The sequence below is a fragment of the Arachis hypogaea genome, chromosome 4 (assembly GCF_003086295.3).
Source record: "Arachis hypogaea cultivar Tifrunner chromosome 4, arahy.Tifrunner.gnm2.J5K5, whole genome shotgun sequence".
Lineage (NCBI taxonomy): Eukaryota > Viridiplantae > Streptophyta > Magnoliopsida > Fabales > Fabaceae > Arachis > Arachis hypogaea.
The window spans coordinates 75541368-75555040 of NC_092039.1; the positions used below are offsets into that span (position 1 = coordinate 75541368).

At 38.9% G+C, this 13673-nt stretch overlaps 1 non-coding gene across 1 annotated transcript; it reads left to right on the forward strand.

The window, feature by feature from the left end:
- Positions 1-6667: 6667 nt before the first annotated feature.
- Positions 6668-6775, forward strand: LOC112798791 (small nucleolar RNA R71). The gene has a single exon (XR_003200388.1). It is a non-coding gene; the product is annotated as a small nucleolar RNA R71 (small nucleolar RNA).
- The last annotated feature ends 6898 nt before the right edge of the window (positions 6776-13673 follow it).

Genomic DNA, 13673 nt, shown 5'->3' on the forward strand with positions numbered 1-13673 from the left:
ACAAAATGTACTAGATGAAAAACTTCAATTAAATAAAATCCAATGCAATTGAGCAACAATTAATCATACTAGCTTTCCAATACTTGTATGCACATGCTAAAATCTTCTTTAATGCCTTGTTTGTTTATGATCATGATGCTTTACTGCTTTTGAACTCACAGAATTCAAGTTGGTAGTTATAATGCCACAGCAACATATTATAAATCAAGATTCAAGCTATGCTTTATTCATACACACATGTAAACAGAGAAGATGAAGACAATCATGCAATTTAAGTGCTGGAAACAAATAAGAAGAAAAGGAACTCTACAACCTTGTAGTTCATCTTCATTATTGTTGTCCTTTTTCCTCTATTCTTCCTCTTTCCCTTGCCAAACTCAGCATGCTTGTTCATCCTCAAGCAATAATTAGAACAGTGGCTATGGGGCTAAGATAAATCATGAATGTCTTACATAATGAAATGTTAGCATTACATGTGTTGCAAGCAAGCAAAAATGAAAAATAACAATCAAGGCACAAGAGACAGCGACATTTTGATTGCAAGCATAAGAAAATAAGTGGCACACCAAACTTAGTGTGACACTTTCACTTGAAATTGATGCAAGTATCTAATAGATATTGGAACCAAATTTTGTTGCATAGCAACACCAAACTTAGAATGCAATCAATTTATTTGAATTAAAACTAAGCAGGTGAAACTGTTATTTGTTAAGTACAATCACCAAGCCAAGAATCTGTCATGAATAAAGCTTTCTTGGTAATGTATTAACAAACACAGTAAATAAGCAAACTAAAATGAAAGCATTTAAAAACAGAAAAATGACTAAAGAAAGTAGAATGACAAAGTGTCAAATTAAAAGAAAAAAATAACACTGTAGAGGCATTATGATTATGCAGACAAGTAGTGTTGCTTGGATGAATTGCATAGAAAATAAGTGGCACACCAAACTTAGAATCTTGGTGTGTCACTTTCATTTTGATTTGATGCAATCATCCAAAAAGATTGAAAACAATTTGTTGCAAGGCAACACCAAACTTAGAATGTAACCATATGCCAATTTATTGAATTTAAACAAAGGAAGGAGAAGAAATATACCTACTGTCTACATGTTTTTCACTTTCTTCCTCTTATTCCAATTTGTTAAGAGGAATGACCTCAAGGGGGAGGAAGTTTCAGCTATTGTCCCCTTTTTTGGTTTCCTCTCAGCAAGCCTCCTTTTGTACATGGCTTGATTGAGCTGGCTTGCTAGTGGTCCAGGGGAGGGATTGCTTGTAGTTGATCTTCTCTTCTTCATGAATATTGTCCTTTGTAGCTTGGTCGCAATCCTCTTCTCGGTGCTTTTGTTAATTGCCTTCACTTCCTTGAGTCCAAGTCTTAGTGGTTGTGTGATTATTGGAGTGATTTTTTCATCAAGAGCCTTTTGCATTAGTGGTTCCATGAGCTTTTCCTCTTTGCACTTTTCTACTTCAGTTGAGTGTGACTTCTCTTGATTGGCTTCCTCCTCTTCTTTTACATGATCTTCCATTAAGTCTTTTGGGAGTGAAGTTTCATGTTCCTTTATCACCTCAATTAGCTGCTGTGAATATGAAGCCACAGGTTCCACAACCTCCTTTTCCGTTGAAATTTCACTTGACACAAAGGCTTCCTCATCTTGCTTTTCCACTTCTTTACCCACAAATTGGTCTTCATCTTCTCTTTTTAATGGTTCTAAGTTCCTCCTTGTTTGCTCTGAGGACTCATTCATCTTCTTGAATACAATTTCTGTCCAGGATTGGGGTTGTATGTATCTTTCCATGAGTTTTCTATGTAGTTCAATGGCTTGAAGGTAATCCTCATCTGTTAGTTCAAGAGATGAAGGTTGAGAGTAATCATAATCAAGTGATGAAGAACTTTCAAATGAGAAACTGGGATGTGAGGGTGGATGCTCTTCCATTCTTTGGTGATACTTCCATCCACCATGAGGATAATGATATGAATCATTTTGTGGTGGTGGTTGGTATCCCATATGATTTTCTTGCTCATCTTGTGTCTCTGAAGCAAATCTCCATGAATTGGAGTGCTCAGAATGTGTATTCTCTTGGTGATATTCCCAGCCACCATTAGAGATTGGTGATGGTGGGTAATATCCCATAAAATTTGTTTGATCATAAGATGAGTTGAACTCCATTTAAATTTTGGAAAACACAACACCAAGGAAAATTGAAATTACTCATATCAGAGATGAGAATTTCTTAGTGAGGCAAAAACTCAAACACCTTGGTTTCACTTTAAAACAGAGAACAAAAACAAAAAAAATGCTTGATCTAGACTTCTCACCCACTTAATCATTGTTGATCTAATCAATCCCCGGCAACGGCGCCAAAAACTTGATGGTGTTTTTTGTGGAAAAATGAATTTCCCACACACATATCCAACCGGCAAGTGTACCGGGTCGCATCAAGTAGTAATAACTCACTTAGAGTGAGGTCGATCCCACAGGGATTGATGGATCAAGCAATTTTAGTGGGTGATTAGTTTAGTCAAGCTAACGTTGAAGTGAAATTGAGTGAAATCGTAGCCAACAGAATTGTAAAAGACAGGAAATTTAAAGTTGCAGAAAGTAAAATTGCAAGTAACTTAAATAACAAGAAAGTAAAATAACTGAAACTTAAATTGCAAGAAATGTAAATTGCATGAAAAGTAAAGGGGGTTGGGTGCTGGAAATTAAAATTCAACAGGAAAGTGTAAATAGCAATCAAACAGAGAAGTAAAAGGTGCAAAATCATGCAACAGATCTAAACAGAAAATGGAAATTGCTTGAAGACTTCTAAACAGAAAAGCAGTGCTTAATTTGCAGCAATTTAAAAGAATGTTGAAGATCTCAGGATTGGAGGAGACTAGATAACAAGTCTAGATCTCAAATCCTTCCTTGATTCAACAAGAACAATTGCAGAAGAAGTAAAAGAAAGCAAATTGCAGAAATTGCAGAAGAAGAAATGAACAGAAAGTAAAATTCAATTATGCAGAAAATTAAAGAAGAGATCTCAAGGTGAGATTGAAACAGAAGTTCTTCAATTCTTCACCCAAGATCCAAAGCAAGAAAAGTAAAGAGTGCTCAAGAAGGAACCAGGAGGAAGAGAGATCAATTCTCCTTCCTAATTCTCTAAGAAATTCCAAAGTTCAAAATTAAAATGCAAGTAGAAAGGAAAATTCAAAAATAAAGTCTCCAGCCCTCAATTACATAAAACTAGCTTCTATTTATACACTTTCTATTCTTGGATTTTGGGATTTGGATGGGCTTTTGATTTTGTGAAGAAATGAATTCAAATGGATTTTTAATTTGAATTTTTGGCCCATTAAAAGTCACTCCCAAGAGGCTGCCCTGCCCTTGTGGAGGGCAGGGCAGAAAATTGGTGCATGATGGTGCGTCCGTGGTGCGCCAGAACGTGCCACGGTGCTGCCAGAATTAAGAATTGGTGCGCCAGACTCAGAAATTGGTGCGCCAGAAATTTTCCTTGGTGCATGGGATGCTGCCCTGCCCTTGCGGAGGGCAGGGCAGAAAAATGTGGTGCTGCCAGGATTGAGTTGCGATGCACGCTGGTGCTGCCAGGAGAGAATTGGTGCACCAGATTTGTGTGTGGTGCGCCAGATTTGTGCACCAATCCAAATGCTGCCCTGCCCTCGCGGAGGGCAGGGCAGTGTTTCCACTTTGTTGTCCCGTGTTCGAAACACGGCTGTGGCACACGCTCAATTAATTTCCTTGGTTTCTTGGCACGGCACTCAACCTTAGTTCTTGGCTTCTTCCTTGGTCCGTGTTCGAGTCTTGTGGCATGCATGGGTGACATTTTCACTTGTTTTTGGCCCTTAAAGATGCTTTCCGTTCCTGCCTCAATTGTACGCCAAATATAGATTGCTATATATCGTTGGAAAGCTCTGAATGTCAGCTTTCCAACGCAACTGGAAGCACATTAATTGGACGTCTGTAGCTCAAGTTATAGCCATTTGAAGGAGGCATGGTCATGCTGTGAGCGCCCAGATTTTAACTTAGCGAAAATTTTGCTTCCAATCCTCAATGTGCATCACGATTCTGCCCTGCCCTTGGCAAGGGCAGGGCAGTGTGCGTGCTGGCTGCTTCCTTCCTTGATTTGGTCATGGGCCACGCTTTTAAAAGCGTGGCCTAAGGCTCCAAAGTGTACCCCAACTTCAAAGTGTACCCCAAAGCTCTTTTTTTCTCCTTTTTTTGTGCTTCTTTGCTTCTTTTTCTTCTTATTTCCTACAAGATTTATAAAATTAAAATATCAAGAAAATATATCATTTAAGTACAAAAAGCATTCAATATTTATGCACAAATCATCAATTTCTTGTATGAAAAAGCATAGAAAATGGGTATATGATGACTTGTCATCAGGCACCACTTGTACTGGGCTGACCCATTCGCTATCTGAAATAGGGTAAATGATATCTGCTTCAAGTAGTCTAGTTACTTCCTTCTTGATAACTTCCAAAATGGTGGGATTCAATCTTCTCTAAGGTTGATGGACAGGCTTTGCTCCTTCTTCTAGGAGTATTCTATGTTCACAAACTTGAGGGCTGATGCCTACTATATCTGCCAAGCTCCATCTAATTGCTTTCTTATGCGTCCTCAACACACTAAGCAGTTTTTCTTCTTGTTGGGAAGTGAGCTCCCTTGCAATGATAACTGGAAACTTCTGCTTGTCCTCAAGGTATGCATACTTGAGGTGTAGAGGAAGGGGCTTTAGTTCCATTTTTCGCTCATGGTTTGGTTCTGAATTTTTTGGGGATGGTGAAAATGGTGATGAATCTTCAGTATGTTCAGAGTGTGTCCCCACACTTGGATCTTGCTCCAGGTGACTCTCTTCTATTTCTTCCTGGTGGGTTGTAGCTATAATTTCATCAATGATGTCACAATGGAATATGGAGTGATCTTCTGGGGGATGCTTCATAGCTTCATCTAGATTGAAGCTCACTATTCTGCCATCTACCTCAAAGGAATAGGTACCCGAAAAGGCATCCATCTTGAATTTTGAGGTCTTCAAAAACGGTCTACCAAGCAGGATTGACGAAGGTCTCCCTGAGTCATTTTGGGGCATCTCCAGGATATAAAAGTCAATGGGAAACGTGAGCCCCTTAATGCTCACTAATACATCTTCAGCAATTCCAACCACTGTGATAATGCTTTTATCTACTAACACAAATCGAGCTGCTGACCTTTTTAAGGGAGGGAGCCTTAAAGCATTATATATAGACAAGGGCATAATACTCAGGCATGCTCCTAAATCACACATACAGTCAGAAAATATCACACCTCCAATAGTATAGTTAACCATGCATGGGCTTGGGTCATTACATTTTTCAGGTATATTTTCCATTAAAGCATATATAGAACTACCTAAAGGAATAGTTTCTAATTCATTAATTTTATCTTTATGTATGCACAACTCTTTTAGAAACTTTGCGTATTTAGGCACTTGCTGAATAACATAAAAAAGGAGAACAGTTACCTCAACCTTTTTGAAGATCTCTACCATTTTGGGATCAAGTTCCATCTGCTTTCTGGGCTTCTTAGCAAGGTGTGGAAATGGAATAGGAATGGCGTCTTTTATAGCTTCAGCTTGCTGGGGTTCTACACTATTTAATTGGGCTGCTTCTACTTCAGCCACGCCTTGTGCTTCATCTTCTTCTTCAACATCCTCTACCTCAACCGTGTCCACAGCTGGGGCGTGTTCTGATGGGCTTGATTCATCTGGATTCTTCTCTTGCAGTGTGGTTCCAGATCTCAGGGTAATGGCATTGATGCCACCCTTGGGGTTGGGTAATAGTTTAGAGGGGGAGTCCACCAGAGCTTGAAGATTGGTTGTTAGAGTTATTCAGTGATCCAATATGTGAGACAAAGGTTTGCAAGGTAGAGTTCAGACCATTTAGAGTAGATGTAAGGTTATTTTCCATGGCCTGCTGTCTCCGATCAATAGATTGTAGTAACTCATCATTGGGAGATGAAGAGGGGTAAGTGATTTGAGGGGTTTGCTGAGATGCTTGAGGCTACCTTAGATGAGGTGCTCTGTAGGCCTGATTCTGATTCTGCTGCCTGAAGTTGTTATTATTATTCCACCTCTGGTTTCCATTGTTATCCTTGTCTCCTCTGTTATGATTGTCCCTCCAACCTTGGTTGGGGTTATCCTGCCATCCATGGTTGTAGCTGCCACCCTGATTGTACCCTTGATTGGGGCGATCATAGAAGTTATGAGTGGCTGCCACAGTGTGGTCTTCCTGTTGGAGTTGCGGACACTCATCAGTATAATGATTGTAATCGGCACAGATCCTACATACTCTTTGTGGAACCAACTGTTGGCCGTGCTGTGGTAGAGAAGGCTGAACTTGCTAAGCTTGTTGTTGACTTAGTTGCATCTGCTTCAGTAAGTTGGTCATTTCACATAAGCTCTGAGTTATAGCAGCAGTATCTTTGCTAGAGGATACCTCTGCAACAGCTCTTGACTGACTTTATTTCTGCTTGTGATTCCTAGTAAATTAAGCTAAGTTGCTAATCAATTGCCATGCCTCATTCGTAGTCTTGTACTTTTTCATAGACCTATTGCTAGCACCTTCCAATGTGGTCTTATCTTGAGATTTCATGCCATGTGTAAAGTAGCCGAGCAACACTATCTTGTCAATCATATGGTGGGGACATGCTTCCAGAAGATTATTGAAGCGCTCCCAATATTCGTAGAGAGTCTCAGATTTGTCCTGAACGATCATGGAAATGTCTTTCCTTAGTTTATCAGTAACCTCAGCTGGAAAGAATTTCTCCAAAAATTCTCTTCTAAGCATATCCCAGTTAGAAATGGTTGCTCTGGGTTGAGTGTAGTACCACTCTTTTGCCTTCCCCTCAAGAGAGAATGGGAAAGCTTTTAACAGAATAGAAGTTTCGTCAGTACCATCACGCTTAACAGTAGAACAAGCTGTCTGAAAATCCCTAAGGTGCTTGATAGGCTCTTGAGCAGGTAAGCCATGAAACTTGGGCATCAAGTTGAGTAGTGCAGTCGTTATTTCAAAATCCACAGCCACTGCTGCATGGCGTACCTGGTATGGTTGTAGTGTAAAATCAGGGGCTCCAACCTCCTAGATAGTGATTCTCCTAGGTGTAGCCATGTCACCTGCACGTGAATCGACAAGATCAGTAGAAAGGGAGCTTATTTCTTCCTTAGAAGATATTTCAGATTCGTCCTCGGAGAGGACTAGCCGATGCCGAGCTTGCCTTATACGAGAAATAGTTCTTTCAATCTCAGGGTTAAATATTGGCAAGCTTGGATCAGGAAGTGAACGCGTCATTTAATGAAAGAAACGTGCAGCTCATAGTAACAAAATAAAAAGGAAAAAATGCAATTAAATAAATTCTAATCAATAAATTAGCACACTATTGTAACTCCTCGGCAACGGCGTCAAAAATTGACATGAGCGAAAATTGGCAGATTAAGAATTAATTAGAGAAATGGCGTTGCGAGTACAGTTCTTAACCGGTGAAAATCCACTTGTCAATTTAGAAAAAGGTTGTCACAAATTTTAGAAATAAAATACTGGGAGTATGAGTCCCAGGTCGTCTCCCAATGAGTTGCAGGAAGATATGATATTTTATCAATCAAAGATTTTCCAAATGGGTTTTGAGTTTGATGAAGAGAAAATTAAATTAGAAAATTTATATGATTTAAATAAAATCTTGACCGGGAGAAGATTAATTGGAAGTTCTATCCTTGTTGGAATTTTATCAAGATCAATTAATAATTAGTCATTGTTTTCATTTAGTTAACCCTCAACGAATAAGAGAAAGTCAAATTAAAAGTCAACTTCTATTCACAAGTCATAATCCTCTCCCTTGGGAAGGATTAGAGTTAGTGACTAACAAGCCAACCAACAATGAACCAATTACAATTGAACTCTTGAGTATTCCAACTCAAGGTTCTCCTTTTAATCAACTCCCAATTAAGTTGGAGAACTATTCCATCATTATAAATGTAAACTTCACAAAATCAATAGGGGAAATAAGAAGAGACATAATAAATAATGATGAAAGAGATTAATTAAAAGTAAAAATAGTTTTGTATTAACAAACTATGAAAATAATCCAATGTCAACTCTGAAAAATTGAGAATATGGAAGAGTAAATGAAAAGTAAATAACAAACTATGATAACCAATTCCAGAGGTAGACTCTTCTCAAAAGCTAAAGCCAAAAATCTTCAAATCCTAATTTATGAATGTCAAAAAGAGAAACCTAGGGGAGGAGTAAAATCAGATCTAAAAACTTGAAATTATGCGAAATGAATTGTTGCCTTTGTCTCTGCATGTTCCCTTGCTCTAATCTGTGTTTCTGGGCCAAAAACTGGGTTGAAATGCAGCTCAGAAACTATGCCAGCGACTTCTGTAATTTTGCAGATCGCGCACGCCTCGTGGCCGCGTCATCCACGCGTTCGCGTCACTCAGCGTTTCTCGTACCACGCGTGCACGTCGTCCATGCATTCGCGTCGTTTGTGCAGCTTCCAATCCGCACGGTCGCGTTAGGTACGCGAGCGCGTCGCTGTGATTTTTCCATTTTGCACGGTCGCGTGAGCCATGCGACCGCGTGACTTCTCGCTGGTCATCTCCTCAATTCCTTGTGTTCCTTCCACTTTTGCACGCTTCCTCTTCATTCCTTATGCCATCCTTGCCCTATGAAGCCTGAAACACTTAACACACAGATCACGGCATCGAATGGTATGAAGGAAAATAAAAATATACAACTAAAATGTCTTTAGGAAGCAAGTTTTCAATCATAGAATATTTTTAGGAAGGAATTATGAATACATGCAAATCATATGAATAAGTGGGCTAAGACTTGATAAAACCACAGAATTAAATACAATATGAATCATAAAATTGCGGTTTATCATTGGCTTTTCAGAAAACTATCACACAGGGGCATAATCTTAAGTCATTCAAAGACGGTGCAAATCCGGTGTATATGGGGTTCGGTCCAAGCTTTGGTGAGGATAATAGGTTCTTTGACAAGGTCCAAGTTACAGAAAATAGGTCAGTTAGAATCCTCTTTAAATGGTTTAAATTTCTTTGTATATTCTACGTCGTTGTATATTTTGCCTGGTTATGTCCCATGTGTTGTTTGTGCATATTTTGTTAAAACAGAGATAATATTTGGCGCTATTTTATTGTATTCGTTGTGAGCATGGTGGGTTTGCTAAGAAGTAGGATGATTATTTATATAAGGAACTGGATGGTTGGTTTTCATCTTTATGCCCTGTAATTGATTTTCCTATACTGATACCTTGTTTAAATCAGGTGAGTTTGTTTGCATATGTTGTCTTTAAGTTTAAATTGGTATCTATAGGGTACAAAGCGGGTTTCATCGTTGGGATGGTTTTCTAAGCATTGGGATGGTTGTTTTTCAATGTATAGTTTGCTGTTTGGGGTTGCCATGTTGATGCGTGTTTTGATTCTGACTTTCTTTGCTGGGTTTTATATTTGATTACAATAGAATAGGTGGTGACGTGATGTATTATTTTGTTAGACATTTAGCGGGTATGTTGTTAATTTAGATGATGTACCCGGCCTTTTGTTGTTGGTTTTGTTGAGGTTTTTTGCTTAGAGGCGTATTGAATCTTGTGTATTGTTGGTTATAGTGGTTGATTCCTTTCTGCTAGGATGAGCGTTGGTGGGTGTATGCATTTCACGTGCCGGAAAAGTGACTTGTGATACTCAATAGCATGTATTCCATTACGCCTGATGATGAACGTGATAAACTCGATGCATATGTGGTAACATATTATCTTCTTTGAACCCACTAGAGATTTGTAATACTTAGTTCTGTTACACATTATCCTGCTTTATATGTGCCTGTTTTTTAGGAGAGACTTGACGTGAGCGGAAATTGGTAGATTAAGAATTAATTAGAGAAATGGCGTTGCGAGTACAGTTCTTAATCGGAGAAAATCCACTTGTCAATTTATAAAAGGGTTGTCACAAATTTTAGAAATAAAAACCTAGGGGAGGAGTAAATTCAGATCTAAAAACTTGAAATTGTGTGGAATGAATTCTTCCTCTATCTCTGCATGTTCCCTGGCTCTAATCTGTGTTTCTGGGCCAAAAACTGGGTTGAAATGCAGTCCAGAATCTCTGCCTGCGACTTTTGTAATTCTACAGATCGTGCATGTCACGCGGCTGCGTCGTCCACGCGATCGCGTCACTCAGCATTTTTCGTACCACGCGTGCGTGTCGTCTACGCATTCGCGTTGTTCGTGCAGCTTCCAATCTGCGCGGTCGCGTCAGGCACGCGAACGCGTCACTCTGATTTCTTCTATTTCGCGCGGTCGCGTGAGCCATGCGACCGCGTGACTTCTCGCTGGTCATCTCCTCAATTCCTTGTGTTCCTTCCATTTTTGTACGCTTCCACTTCATTCCTTACGCCATCCTTGCCCTATGAAGCCTGAAACACTTAACACACAGATCACGGCATCGAATGGTACGAAGGAAAATAAAAATATACAACTAAAAGGTCTGTTGGAAGCAAGTTTTCAATCATAGAATATTTTTAGGAAGGAATTATAAATACATGCAAATCATATGAATAAGTGGGCGAAGACCTGATAAAACCACAAAATTAAACACAATATGAATAACAAAATAGTGGTTTATCAAGACTCATCGAGGACATGGCTAGAGTTACTATCCCCATATACGTGCGGACTGCAAATGGGCCGTCTCATTCGTATGCCAATATACCAAAGCAGCCAATCAAGTGAGTTGAATTAACTGCACGTCTTTTTATTTTAATTGTGGGTTACTTTCTGTGACACTCATGTCATCTTGCTTGAACCAATTTTTTTGTTATATGTAGCTATGATTGTGGCATCTTCGTTATTAAGTTCATAAAGAATTGCACTGATGGGCATAAGTTTAATGAGTGGGACGAGGTGACTTCGCCTTACTTCTAAATTTATACATTGTCTAATTTAGAATGTGAAAAAATGTCACAACTGTATCATCTAACTCGTTATGAAAATCTTCATCGAGGATATGCTTAGAGAAAGCAGGTCAGAGTTGATGTTAGACATTGTCTGTGGACCACATAATGTATTGGTAGATAAGGTGCTGACATTATTGGAGGACAAAGCTGATCCCGTATGTCACAATCAACCCCGATACAAGAAAAAGGAAGTGAAATCACCATTCATAGCCCCTAGCACAAGGACGTTGACACGACGGGCTGAAGGATCACCAATTATGGAAAAGGTCAAGGGAAAAAAATTGTAGCATACTCATGCTAGATTGTAACTTCGGATATCCTTGTTTGGCTTATATACCGTGTATAGTCTTGTGAATTTATTTTTGTGAATGTGTGGTTCTTCATTCACTCAGTCATGACATATTAACAACTGATTGAAAGTGAACATCCATTCTGTCTGCGAAAGTAACCATCTACATTCTTATCAAAATGAACATCCGCCTAATTGTGTCTTTACTTAGGGCTTTATGTTTTGTTTTCCAAAGTAGAATAACTTGTATTTGTTAATAATTGTATTTATGAAATTTGACCTTGGGGAAGTTTCGTGATTTGTTTTGAACATATGCTAAAGTGATCACAGGGTGAAGCCCCGAACTGAATTTATTTTTATAAATGTGTGGTTCTTCATTCACTCAGTCATGACATACTAACAACTGATTGAAAGTGAACATTCATTCTGTCTGCGAAAGTAACCATCTAGGTTCTTATCAAAACGAACATCCGCCTAATTGTGTCTTTACTCAAGGCTTTATGTTTCGTTTTTCAAAGTAGAATGACTTGTATTTGTTAATAATTGTATTTATGAAATTTGACCTTGGAGGAAGTTTTCATGATTCATTTTGAATAGATGCTAGAGTGATCATAGGGTGAAGCCCCGAACTGAATTTATTTTTATGAATGTGTGGTTCTTCATTCACTCAGTCATAACATACTAACAACTGATTGAAAGTGAACATCCATTCTGTCTGCGAAACTAACCATCTAGATTCTTATCAAAACAAACATCCACCTAATTGTGTCTTTATTCATGGATTTTTGTTTTGTTTTCCAAAGTAGAATGACTTGAATTTGTTAATCATTATGAAATTTGACCTTGGGGGCAAGTTTCCGAGATTTATTTTGAACAGATGCCAGAGTGATCACGGGGCGAAGCCCCAAACCAAACATCCACGTGTACAATGATTTTCAACATCCAGTTACATGTAGACACGAACATCCAACATTTGTGCATAGAGATAATCGAATAATCAATAAGTGGGATCATATACTCAAAATGACCATCCATTTTGTTTTATAAAATAACCATCCAGATACTAATTAGAACAAACATCCGCTTATTATGTCTTGATTCGGTGAATTCTTTGTGAAGTGTCAAAACATTGGTCCTTGACCTTGAGTCTAGATCTCGTGATTGGTTTTTGTTACATGCTAAAGTGAACGTAGGGTGAAGCCTCTAAAACCAATCATCCATGTTAACAGTAGCGGTGAACATCAGTAATATATAGAAATGAACATCCAACATTTGTGCGCATAAATAATAGTATAATCACTACAAAATCCCTTGCAACAACAACAATGAATCATGAAACCGATAGTTTTGTAAAATAAACCCACTCATTCCATACCGCTATACCGTTTTCGACTATAGTATCTAATACATGAATTACGTACTGAAAGTTATGTCGAACAGAAACTAACTATTTTCGAAGGAGCTTAACAAAGACATGAACCCACCAAATTGGTGGGGCTTATTGTGGCCAACTTGAGCACCAAACTCTATATTTCCAGATCTATCCAAGCGAACAACCTAGTACATAACACAGAGATGACACCAGTCAATGACTTGCACGGTAATATACAAAAGTAATCATCCAATGTAAGATTAACACAATCATACACCAGGGCAACCTTCTTATTCTTACTCCGAGCAGATTTCTTGAAGGACTTCTCCAAGGCAGTGCCAAGCCTCTTACTCTTTGGCCGACCCTTTGTCACCTTTGAGGGGTCTTGAATGTCATCTACACCCACCGCGATCAAACTCTGTGAGCCAATGCTATCGTGGGTTGTTGAAACCCCCTTTGACCTCTTCTTGACACGGTGCATGGTTAGCTTGGCTCTTGTTTCTTTTAGAGCAGCATGCAGTAAGGTTGTTTCATCGTCATCGTTGACAAACTCCTAAGCAATGTTGAAGAAGTGTGCACATAGCCGCTTGAATGCAGTATGACTCTCATCCGACCGACTAACATCATGACTACTCTTGACATAAATATGTTTGCGCTTTATGTTCTTGCTCCAATGAGGGAGAACATAACAGGTAGGTACTTTATACACTTTGTACGAATGGAAAATTGCAAGACAGTAACAACATAACACACCTGAACTCTCAAATAGATTGCACTCACAACGAACCTCATACGTTGAACGGTCAAATTGGACGTCGTATGGAATGTAAAGAATAGTATCCTTCACTAGGTTTTTCTCTTCCCCCTTCATGCATACTATTGCACCATCTTTAGCAACAACAGAAATTCTATAATCAGCTTTCTTCACAAACTCAGTTTGAACATCCCTAAACATGCTTGTCATGTACTCCTGTTGAAACTGTCTTTCCGTAGGTGGCTCGTTG